The following is a 9,641-nucleotide window of genomic DNA, read 5'->3' on the forward strand; positions in this document are numbered from 1 at the left end:
CGCAGCTGTCCACCGCACAAACAGTGTGTCACCTTCCTTTAAAAAAAAAAAAAAAAAAAAAAAAAAAAAGAAAAACGGCGGGAAACGGGGGCCACGCACAGACAGGGCCCCCCCCCTCACAGCACTCAGTCTATTAGTCACTCACTCACTCACTCAGTCAGTCAGTCAGTCAGTCAGTCAGTCAGTCAGTCAGTCAGTCAGTCAGTCAGTTCTGCCTTTCGACAACAGGGGGCAGTAGAGGTGCACCATTCCCGGAAGCACTGCAATACCGGGTCGATGCGTGGAGCGGACGGGGCAAGCCCCACTTCCGGCTCCCTGTTCCAAAAATCCGTTTAATATGTGGTCCCCTCCATGGGGGACGTATCAGATATTAAACTGATAAGAACAGATACTACACTTGATCTTAGCCAAAAGGCCGAGAAGCGATACCCACAAATTGCGCCCCGCCGGGCGCCGGCATGCGGGATGCCGACGGAGCTGGCGCGGCTCAGCCCTCACCAGCCCCTCTGGCAGGTGTCGCCCGGCGAGTCCACGCGTGATCCAGGGAGACCACAGCCGCGCCACCGGGCACCTAACGCCAGCCGCTAAGCCGGGCCCAGTCTTCCTTTGACAGCAGCAGTGCAGCTCTGCTTGGGCAGAGCCTCCAAAAATACCATGAACTCATCGCTATCCCTCTCCACGGAAATCTTTAGTAAAAGGCGAAAGATTTATACGGGATGAAGAGAGACCCGAGTCGATATGGGGCCGCCGCCAAGCCCGTCGCCGTTAGCCGGGCCTGCGTGACGCCCCCGCTCGGAGTAGAATGCCCAGGGGCGTCGCAGCCGCCGTCCTCGGGGCCCCGACTCCTCCCTGTCCTCCTGTCCTCTCAAAAGACAGCAATCATTTTAACAAACATGAGGGGAAATTCAAAAGGCAAAGATGACATCATGCCTTACCTCAGCGCAGCTGTCCACCGCACAAACAGTGTGTCACCTTCCTTTAAAAAAAAAAAAAAAAAAAAAAAAAAAAAAAAAGAAAAACGGCGGGAAACGGGGGCCACGCACAGACAGGGCCCCCCCCCTCACAGCACTCAGTCTATTAGTCACTCACTCACTCACTCAGTCAGTCAGTCAGTCAGTCAGTCAGTCAGTCAGTCAGTCAGTCAGTCAGTCAGTCAGTTCTGCCTTTCGACAACAGGGGGCAGTAGAGGTGCACCATTCCCGGAAGCACTGCAATACCGGGTCGATGCGTGGAGCGGACGGGGCAAGCCCCACTTCCGGCTCCCTGTTCCAAAAATCCGTTTAATATGTGGTCCCCTCCATGGGGGACGTATCAGATATTAAACTGATAAGAACAGATACTACACTTGATCTTAGCCAAAAGGCCGAGAAGCGATACCCACAAATTGCGCCCCGCCGGGCGCCGGCATGCGGGATGCCGACGGAGCTGGCGCGGCTCAGCCCTCACCAGCCCCTCTGGCAGGTGTCGCCCGGCGAGTCCACGCGTGATCCAGGGAGACCACAGCCGCGCCACCGGGCACCTAACGCCAGCCGCTAAGCCGGGCCCAGTCTTCCTTTGACAGCAGCAGTGCAGCTCTGCTTGGGCAGAGCCTCCAAAAATACCATGAACTCATCGCTATCCCTCTCCACGGAAATCTTTAGTAAAAGGCGAAAGATTTATACGGGATGAAGAGAGACCCGAGTCGATATGGGGCCGCCGCCAAGCCCGTCGCCGTTAGCCGGGCCTGCGTGACGCCCCCGCTCGGAGTAGAATGCCCAGGGGCGTCGCAGCCGCCGTCCTCGGGGCCCCGACTCCTCCCTGTCCTCCTGTCCTCTCAAAAGACAGCAATCATTTTAACAAACATGAGGGGAAATTCAAAAGGCAAAGATGACATCATGCCTTACCTCAGCGCAGCTGTCCACCGCACAAACAGTGTGTCACCTTCCTTTAAAAAAAAAAAAAAAAAAAAAAAAAAAAAAAGAAAACCGGCGGGAAACGGGGGCCACGCACAGACAGGGCCCCCCCCCTCACAGCACTCAGTCTATTAGTCACTCACTCACTCAGTCAGTCAGTCAGTCAGTCAGTCAGTCAGTCAGTCAGTCAGTCAGTCAGTCAGTTCTGCCTTTCGACAACAGGGGGCAGTAGAGGTGCACCATTCCCGGAAGCACTGCAATACCGGGTCGATGCGTGGAGCGGACGGGGCAAGCCCCACTTCCGGCTCCCTGTTCCAAAAATCCGTTTAATATGTGGTCCCCTCCATGGGGGACGTATCAGATATTAAACTGATAAGAACAGATACTACACTTGATCTTAGCCAAAAGGCCGAGAAGCGATACCCACAAATTGCGCCCCGCCGGGCGCCGGCATGCGGGATGCCGACGGAGCTGGCGCGGCTCAGCCCTCACCAGCCCCTCTGGCAGGTGTCGCCCGGCGAGTCCACGCGTGATCCAGGGAGACCACAGCCGCGCCACCGGGCACCTAACGCCAGCCGCTAAGCCGGGCCCAGTCTTCCTTTGACAGCAGCAGTGCAGCTCTGCTTGGGCAGAGCCTCCAAAAATACCATGAACTCATCGCTATCCCTCTCCACGGAAATCTTTAGTAAAAGGCGAAAGATTTATACGGGATGAAGAGAGACCCGAGTCGATATGGGGCCGCCGCCAAGCCCGTCGCCGTTAGCCGGGCCTGCGTGACGCCCCCGCTCGGAGTAGAATGCCCAGGGGCGTCGCAGCCGCCGTCCTCGGGGCCCCGACTCCTCCCTGTCCTCCTGTCCTCTCAAAAGACAGCAATCATTTTAACAAACATGAGGGGAAATTCAAAAGGCAAAGATGACATCATGCCTTACCTCAGCGCAGCTGTCCACCGCACAAACAGTGTGTCACCTTCCTTTAAAAAAAAAAAAAAAAAAAAAAAAAAAAAAAGAAAACCGGCGGGAAACGGGGGCCACGCACAGACAGGGCCCCCCCCCTCACAGCACTCAGTCTATTAGTCACTCACTCACTCACTCAGTCAGTCAGTCAGTCAGTCAGTCAGTCAGTCAGTCAGTCAGTCAGTCAGTCAGTCAGTCAGTCAGTCAGTTCTGCCTTTCGACAACAGGGGGCAGTAGAGGTGCACCATTCCCGGAAGCACTGCAATACCGGGTCGATGCGTGGAGCGGACGGGGCAAGCCCCACTTCCGGCTCCCTGTTCCAAAAATCCGTTTAATATGTGGTCCCCTCCATGGGGGACGTATCAGATATTAAACTGATAAGAACAGATACTACACTTGATCTTAGCCAAAAGGCCGAGAAGCGATACCCACAAATTGCGCCCCGCCGGGCGCCGGCATGCGGGATGCCGACGGAGCTGGCGCGGCTCAGCCCTCACCAGCCCCTCTGGCAGGTGTCGCCCGGCGAGTCCACGCGTGATCCAGGGAGACCACAGCCGCGCCACCGGGCACCTAACGCCAGCCGCTAAGCCGGGCCCAGTCTTCCTTTGACAGCAGCAGTGCAGCTCTGCTTGGGCAGAGCCTCCAAAAATACCATGAACTCATCGCTATCCCTCTCCACGGAAATCTTTAGTAAAAGGCGAAAGATTTATACGGGATGAAGAGAGACCCGAGTCGATATGGGGCCGCCGCCAAGCCCGTCGCCGTTAGCCGGGCCTGCGTGACGCCCCCGCTCGGAGTAGAATGCCCAGGGGCGTCGCAGCCGCCGTCCTCGGGGCCCCGACTCCTCCCTGTCCTCCTGTCCTCTCAAAAGACAGCAATCATTTTAACAAACATGAGGGGAAATTCAAAAGGCAAAGATGACATCATGCCTTACCTCAGCGCAGCTGTCCACCGCACAAACAGTGTGTCACCTTCCTTTAAAAAAAAAAAAAAAAAAAAAAAAAAAAAAAAGAAAAACGGCGGGAAACGGGGGCCACGCACAGACAGGGCCCCCCCCCTCACAGCACTCAGTCTATTAGTCACTCACTCACTCACTCAGTCAGTCAGTCAGTCAGTCAGTCAGTCAGTCAGTCAGTCAGTTCTGCCTTTCGACAACAGGGGGCAGTAGAGGTGCACCATTCCCGGAAGCACTGCAATACCGGGTCGATGCGTGGAGCGGACGGGGCAAGCCCCACTTCCGGCTCCCTGTTCCAAAAATCCGTTTAATATGTGGTCCCCTCCATGGGGGACGTATCAGATATTAAACTGATAAGAACAGATACTACACTTGATCTTAGCCAAAAGGCCGAGAAGCGATACCCACAAATTGCGCCCCGCCGGGCGCCGGCATGCGGGATGCCGACGGAGCTGGCGCGGCTCAGCCCTCACCAGCCCCTCTGGCAGGTGTCGCCCGGCGAGTCCACGCGTGATCCAGGGAGACCACAGCCGCGCCACCGGGCACCTAACGCCAGCCGCTAAGCCGGGCCCAGTCTTCCTTTGACAGCAGCAGTGCAGCTCTGCTTGGGCAGAGCCTCCAAAAATACCATGAACTCATCGCTATCCCTCTCCACGGAAATCTTTAGTAAAAGGCGAAAGATTTATACGGGATGAAGAGAGACCCGAGTCGATATGGGGCCGCCGCCAAGCCCGTCGCCGTTAGCCGGGCCTGCGTGACGCCCCCGCTCGGAGTAGAATGCCCAGGGGCGTCGCAGCCGCCGTCCTCGGGGCCCCGACTCCTCCCTGTCCTCCTGTCCTCTCAAAAGACAGCAATCATTTTAACAAACATGAGGGGAAATTCAAAAGGCAAAGATGACATCATGCCTTACCTCAGCGCAGCTGTCCACCGCACAAACAGTGTGTCACCTTCCTTTAAAAAAAAAAAAAAAAAAAAAAAAAAAAAAAAGAAAACCGGCGGGAAACGGGGGCCACGCACAGACAGGGCCCCCCCCCTCACAGCACTCAGTCTATTAGTCACTCACTCACTCAGTCAGTCAGTCAGTCAGTCAGTCAGTCAGTCAGTCAGTCAGTCAGTCAGTCAGTCAGTCAGTTCTGCCTTTCGACAACAGGGGGCAGTAGAGGTGCACCATTCCCGGAAGCACTGCAATACCGGGTCGATGCGTGGAGCGGACGGGGCAAGCCCCACTTCCGGCTCCCTGTTCCAAAAATCCGTTTAATATGTGGTCCCCTCCATGGGGGACGTATCAGATATTAAACTGATAAGAACAGATACTACACTTGATCTTAGCCAAAAGGCCGAGAAGCGATACCCACAAATTGCGCCCCGCCGGGCGCCGGCATGCGGGATGCCGACGGAGCTGGCGCGGCTCAGCCCTCACCAGCCCCTCTGGCAGGTGTCGCCCGGCGAGTCCACGCGTGATCCAGGGAGACCACAGCCGCGCCACCGGGCACCTAACGCCAGCCGCTAAGCCGGGCCCAGTCTTCCTTTGACAGCAGCAGTGCAGCTCTGCTTGGGCAGAGCCTCCAAAAATACCATGAACTCATCGCTATCCCTCTCCACGGAAATCTTTAGTAAAAGGCGAAAGATTTATACGGGATGAAGAGAGACCCGAGTCGATATGGGGCCGCCGCCAAGCCCGTCGCCGTTAGCCGGGCCTGCGTGACGCCCCCGCTCGGAGTAGAATGCCCAGGGGCGTCGCAGCCGCCGTCCTCGGGGCCCCGACTCCTCCCTGTCCTCCTGTCCTCTCAAAAGACAGCAATCATTTTAACAAACATGAGGGGAAATTCAAAAGGCAAAGATGACATCATGCCTTACCTCAGCGCAGCTGTCCACCGCACAAACAGTGTGTCACCTTCCTTTAAAAAAAAAAAAAAAAAAAAAAAAAAAAAAAAGAAAACCGGCGGGAAACGGGGGCCACGCACAGACAGGGCCCCCCCCCTCACAGCACTCAGTCTATTAGTCACTCACTCACTCACTCAGTCAGTCAGTCAGTCAGTCAGTCAGTCAGTCAGTCAGTCAGTCAGTCAGTCAGTCAGTTCTGCCTTTCGACAACAGGGGGCAGTAGAGGTGCACCATTCCCGGAAGCACTGCAATACCGGGTCGATGCGTGGAGCGGACGGGGCAAGCCCCACTTCCGGCTCCCTGTTCCAAAAATCCGTTTAATATGTGGTCCCCTCCATGGGGGACGTATCAGATATTAAACTGATAAGAACAGATACTACACTTGATCTTAGCCAAAAGGCCGAGAAGCGATACCCACAAATTGCGCCCCGCCGGGCGCCGGCATGCGGGATGCCGACGGAGCTGGCGCGGCTCAGCCCTCACCAGCCCCTCTGGCAGGTGTCGCCCGGCGAGTCCACGCGTGATCCAGGGAGACCACAGCCGCGCCACCGGGCACCTAACGCCAGCCGCTAAGCCGGGCCCAGTCTTCCTTTGACAGCAGCAGTGCAGCTCTGCTTGGGCAGAGCCTCCAAAAATACCATGAACTCATCGCTATCCCTCTCCACGGAAATCTTTAGTAAAAGGCGAAAGATTTATACGGGATGAAGAGAGACCCGAGTCGATATGGGGCCGCCGCCAAGCCCGTCGCCGTTAGCCGGGCCTGCGTGACGCCCCCGCTCGGAGTAGAATGCCCAGGGGCGTCGCAGCCGCCGTCCTCGGGGCCCCGACTCCTCCCTGTCCTCCTGTCCTCTCAAAAGACAGCAATCATTTTAACAAACATGAGGGGAAATTCAAAAGGCAAAGATGACATCATGCCTTACCTCAGCGCAGCTGTCCACCGCACAAACAGTGTGTCACCTTCCTTTAAAAAAAAAAAAAAAAAAAAAAAAAAAAAAAAAGAAAAACGGCGGGAAACGGGGGCCACGCACAGACAGGGCCCCCCCCCTCACAGCACTCAGTCTATTAGTCACTCACTCACTCACTCAGTCAGTCAGTCAGTCAGTCAGTCAGTCAGTCAGTCAGTCAGTCAGTTCTGCCTTTCGACAACAGGGGGCAGTAGAGGTGCACCATTCCCGGAAGCACTGCAATACCGGGTCGATGCGTGGAGCGGACGGGGCAAGCCCCACTTCCGGCTCCCTGTTCCAAAAATCCGTTTAATATGTGGTCCCCTCCATGGGGGACGTATCAGATATTAAACTGATAAGAACAGATACTACACTTGATCTTAGCCAAAAGGCCGAGAAGCGATACCCACAAATTGCGCCCCGCCGGGCGCCGGCATGCGGGATGCCGACGGAGCTGGCGCGGCTCAGCCCTCACCAGCCCCTCTGGCAGGTGTCGCCCGGCGAGTCCACGCGTGATCCAGGGAGACCACAGCCGCGCCACCGGGCACCTAACGCCAGCCGCTAAGCCGGGCCCAGTCTTCCTTTGACAGCAGCAGTGCAGCTCTGCTTGGGCAGAGCCTCCAAAAATACCATGAACTCATCGCTATCCCTCTCCACGGAAATCTTTAGTAAAAGGCGAAAGATTTATACGGGATGAAGAGAGACCCGAGTCGATATGGGGCCGCCGCCAAGCCCGTCGCCGTTAGCCGGGCCTGCGTGACGCCCCGCTCGGAGTAGAATGCCCAGGGGCGTCGCAGCCGCCGTCCTCGGGGCCCCGACTCCTCCCTGTCCTCCTGTCCTCTCAAAAGACAGCAATCATTTTAACAAACATGAGGGGAAATTCAAAAGGCAAAGATGACATCATGCCTTACCTCAGCGCAGCTGTCCACCGCACAACAGTGTGTCACCTTCCTTTAAAAAAAAAAAAAAAAAAAAAAAAAAAAAAAAAAGAAAAACGGCGGGAAACGGGGGCCACGCACAGACAGGGCCCCCCCCTCACAGCACTCAGTCTATTAGTCACTCACTCACTCACTCAGTCAGTCAGTCAGTCAGTCAGTCAGTCAGTCAGTCAGTCAGTCAGTCAGTCAGTTCTGCCTTTCGACAACAGGGGGCAGTAGAGGTGCACCATTCCCGGAAGCACTGCAATACCGGGTCGATGCGTGGAGCGGACGGGGCAAGCCCCACTTCCGGCTCCCTGTTCCAAAAATCCGTTTAATATGTGGTCCCCTCCATGGGGGACGTATCAGATATTAAACTGATAAGAACAGATACTACACTTGATCTTAGCCAAAAGGCCGAGAAGCGATACCCACAAATTGCGCCCCGCCGGCGCCGGCATGCGGGATGCCGACGGAGCTGGCGCGGCTCAGCCCTCACCAGCCCCTCTGGCAGGTGTCGCCCGGCGAGTCCACGCGTGATCCAGGGAGACCACAGCCGCGCCACCGGGCACCTAACGCCAGCCGCTAAGCCGGGCCCAGTCTTCCTTTGACAGCAGCAGTGCAGCTCTGCTTGGGCAGAGCCTCCAAAAATACCATGAACTCATCGCTATCCCTCTCCACGGAAATCTTTAGTAAAAGGCGAAAGATTATACGGGATGAAGAGAGACCCGAGTCGATATGGGGCCGCCGCCAAGCCCGTCGCCGTTAGCCGGGCCTGCGTGACGCCCCCGCTCGGAGTAGAATGCCCAGGGGCGTCGCAGCCGCCGTCCTCGGGGCCCCGACTCCTCCCTGTCCTCCTGTCCTCTCAAAAGACAGCAATCATTTTAACAAACATGAGGGAAATTCAAAAGGCAAAGATGACATCATGCCTTACCTCAGCGCAGCTGTCCACCGCACAAACAGTGTGTCACCTTCCTTTAAAAAAAAAAAAAAAAAAAAAAAAAAAAAAAAAAAAGAAAAACGGCGGGAAACGGGGCCACGCACAGACAGGGCCCCCCCCCTCACAGCACTCAGTCTATTAGTCACTCACTCACTCACTCAGTCAGTCAGTCAGTCAGTCAGTCAGTCAGTCAGTCAGTCAGTCAGTCAGTTCTGCCTTTCGACAACAGGGGGCAGTAGAGGTGCACCATTCCCGGAAGCACTGCAATACCGGGTCGATGCGTGGAGCGGACGGGGCAAGCCCCACTTCCGGCTCCCTGTTCCAAAAATCCGTTTAATATGTGGTCCCCTCCATGGGGGACGTATCAGATATTAAACTGATAAGAACAGATACTACACTTGATCTTAGCCAAAAGGCCGAGGAAGCGATACCCACAAATTGCGCCCCGCCGGGCGCCGGCATGCGGGATGCCGACGGAGCTGGCGCGGCTCAGCCCTCACCAGCCCCTCTGGCAGGTGTCGCCCGGCGAGTCCACGCGTGATCCAGGGAGACCACAGCCGCGCCACCGGGCACCTAACGCCAGCCGCTAAGCCGGGCCCAGTCTTCCTTTGACAGCAGCAGTGCAGCTCTGCTTGGGCAGAGCCTCCAAAAATACCATGAACTCATCGCTATCCCTCCACGGAAATCTTTAGTAAAAGGCGAAAGATTTATACGGGATGAAGAGAGACCCGAGTCGATATGGGGCCGCCGCCAAGCCCGTCGCCGTTAGCCGGGCCTGCGTGACGCCCCCGCTCGGAGTAGAATGCCCAGGGGCGTCGCAGCCGCCGTCCTCGGGGCCCCGACTCTCCCTGTCCTCCTGTCCTCTCAAAAGACAGCAATCATTTTAACAAACATGAGGGGAAATTCAAAAGGCAAAGATGACATCATGCCTTACCTCAGCGCAGCTGTCCACCGCACAAACAGTGTGTCACCTTCCTTTAAAAAAAAAAAAAAAAAAAAAAAAAAAAAAAAAAGAAAAACGGCGGGAAACGGGGGCCACGCACAGACAGGGCCCCCCCCTCACAGCACTCAGTCTATTAGTCACTCACTCACTCACTCAGTCAGTCAGTCAGTCAGTCAGTCAGTCAGTTCTGCCTTTCGACAACAGGGGCAGTAA

At 56.1% G+C, this 9,641-nt stretch overlaps 20 non-coding genes across 20 annotated transcripts; all 20 read right to left on the reverse strand.

Moving 5' to 3' along the window:
* Positions 1 to 235: 235 nt before the first annotated feature.
* LOC140585203 (U2 spliceosomal RNA) lies at positions 236 to 427 on the reverse strand. The gene has a single exon (XR_011987163.1). It is a non-coding gene; the product is annotated as a U2 spliceosomal RNA (small nuclear RNA).
* A 195-nt stretch (positions 428 to 622) lies between these two features.
* Positions 623 to 736, reverse strand: LOC140584693 (U5 spliceosomal RNA). Its single transcript, XR_011986655.1, has one exon. It is a non-coding gene; the product is annotated as a U5 spliceosomal RNA (small nuclear RNA).
* Positions 737 to 1,183: 447 nt separating this feature from the next.
* On the reverse strand, positions 1,184 to 1,375 carry LOC140585204 (U2 spliceosomal RNA). The gene has a single exon (XR_011987164.1). It is a non-coding gene; the product is annotated as a U2 spliceosomal RNA (small nuclear RNA).
* Positions 1,376 to 1,570: 195 nt separating this feature from the next.
* LOC140584694 (U5 spliceosomal RNA) lies at positions 1,571 to 1,684 on the reverse strand. The gene has a single exon (XR_011986656.1). It is a non-coding gene; the product is annotated as a U5 spliceosomal RNA (small nuclear RNA).
* Positions 1,685 to 2,121: 437 nt separating this feature from the next.
* LOC140585205 (U2 spliceosomal RNA) lies at positions 2,122 to 2,313 on the reverse strand. Its single transcript, XR_011987165.1, has one exon. It is a non-coding gene; the product is annotated as a U2 spliceosomal RNA (small nuclear RNA).
* A 195-nt stretch (positions 2,314 to 2,508) lies between these two features.
* LOC140584695 (U5 spliceosomal RNA) lies at positions 2,509 to 2,622 on the reverse strand. The gene has a single exon (XR_011986657.1). It is a non-coding gene; the product is annotated as a U5 spliceosomal RNA (small nuclear RNA).
* Positions 2,623 to 3,079: 457 nt separating this feature from the next.
* Positions 3,080 to 3,271, reverse strand: LOC140585206 (U2 spliceosomal RNA). The gene has a single exon (XR_011987166.1). It is a non-coding gene; the product is annotated as a U2 spliceosomal RNA (small nuclear RNA).
* A 195-nt stretch (positions 3,272 to 3,466) lies between these two features.
* LOC140584697 (U5 spliceosomal RNA) lies at positions 3,467 to 3,580 on the reverse strand. Its single transcript, XR_011986659.1, has one exon. It is a non-coding gene; the product is annotated as a U5 spliceosomal RNA (small nuclear RNA).
* Positions 3,581 to 4,010: 430 nt separating this feature from the next.
* Positions 4,011 to 4,202, reverse strand: LOC140585207 (U2 spliceosomal RNA). The gene has a single exon (XR_011987167.1). It is a non-coding gene; the product is annotated as a U2 spliceosomal RNA (small nuclear RNA).
* Positions 4,203 to 4,397: 195 nt separating this feature from the next.
* LOC140584698 (U5 spliceosomal RNA) lies at positions 4,398 to 4,511 on the reverse strand. The gene has a single exon (XR_011986660.1). It is a non-coding gene; the product is annotated as a U5 spliceosomal RNA (small nuclear RNA).
* A 446-nt stretch (positions 4,512 to 4,957) lies between these two features.
* Positions 4,958 to 5,149, reverse strand: LOC140585208 (U2 spliceosomal RNA). The gene has a single exon (XR_011987168.1). It is a non-coding gene; the product is annotated as a U2 spliceosomal RNA (small nuclear RNA).
* A 195-nt stretch (positions 5,150 to 5,344) lies between these two features.
* On the reverse strand, positions 5,345 to 5,458 carry LOC140584699 (U5 spliceosomal RNA). The gene has a single exon (XR_011986661.1). It is a non-coding gene; the product is annotated as a U5 spliceosomal RNA (small nuclear RNA).
* Positions 5,459 to 5,904: 446 nt separating this feature from the next.
* On the reverse strand, positions 5,905 to 6,096 carry LOC140585209 (U2 spliceosomal RNA). The gene has a single exon (XR_011987169.1). It is a non-coding gene; the product is annotated as a U2 spliceosomal RNA (small nuclear RNA).
* Positions 6,097 to 6,291: 195 nt separating this feature from the next.
* Positions 6,292 to 6,405, reverse strand: LOC140584700 (U5 spliceosomal RNA). Its single transcript, XR_011986662.1, has one exon. It is a non-coding gene; the product is annotated as a U5 spliceosomal RNA (small nuclear RNA).
* Positions 6,406 to 6,840: 435 nt separating this feature from the next.
* Positions 6,841 to 7,032, reverse strand: LOC140585210 (U2 spliceosomal RNA). The gene has a single exon (XR_011987170.1). It is a non-coding gene; the product is annotated as a U2 spliceosomal RNA (small nuclear RNA).
* A 195-nt stretch (positions 7,033 to 7,227) lies between these two features.
* LOC140584701 (U5 spliceosomal RNA) lies at positions 7,228 to 7,341 on the reverse strand. Its single transcript, XR_011986663.1, has one exon. It is a non-coding gene; the product is annotated as a U5 spliceosomal RNA (small nuclear RNA).
* Positions 7,342 to 7,782: 441 nt separating this feature from the next.
* Positions 7,783 to 7,974, reverse strand: LOC140585211 (U2 spliceosomal RNA). The gene has a single exon (XR_011987171.1). It is a non-coding gene; the product is annotated as a U2 spliceosomal RNA (small nuclear RNA).
* A 194-nt stretch (positions 7,975 to 8,168) lies between these two features.
* On the reverse strand, positions 8,169 to 8,281 carry LOC140584972 (U5 spliceosomal RNA). Its single transcript, XR_011986934.1, has one exon. It is a non-coding gene; the product is annotated as a U5 spliceosomal RNA (small nuclear RNA).
* Positions 8,282 to 8,721: 440 nt separating this feature from the next.
* Positions 8,722 to 8,914, reverse strand: LOC140584104 (U2 spliceosomal RNA). Its single transcript, XR_011986140.1, has one exon. It is a non-coding gene; the product is annotated as a U2 spliceosomal RNA (small nuclear RNA).
* Positions 8,915 to 9,109: 195 nt separating this feature from the next.
* Positions 9,110 to 9,221, reverse strand: LOC140584974 (U5 spliceosomal RNA). Its single transcript, XR_011986936.1, has one exon. It is a non-coding gene; the product is annotated as a U5 spliceosomal RNA (small nuclear RNA).
* Positions 9,222 to 9,641: the final 420 nt, after the last annotated feature.

The sequence above is a fragment of the Paramormyrops kingsleyae genome, unplaced genomic scaffold (assembly GCF_048594095.1).
Source record: "Paramormyrops kingsleyae isolate MSU_618 unplaced genomic scaffold, PKINGS_0.4 ups31, whole genome shotgun sequence".
Taxonomy (NCBI): Eukaryota; Metazoa; Chordata; class Actinopteri; order Osteoglossiformes; family Mormyridae; genus Paramormyrops; species Paramormyrops kingsleyae.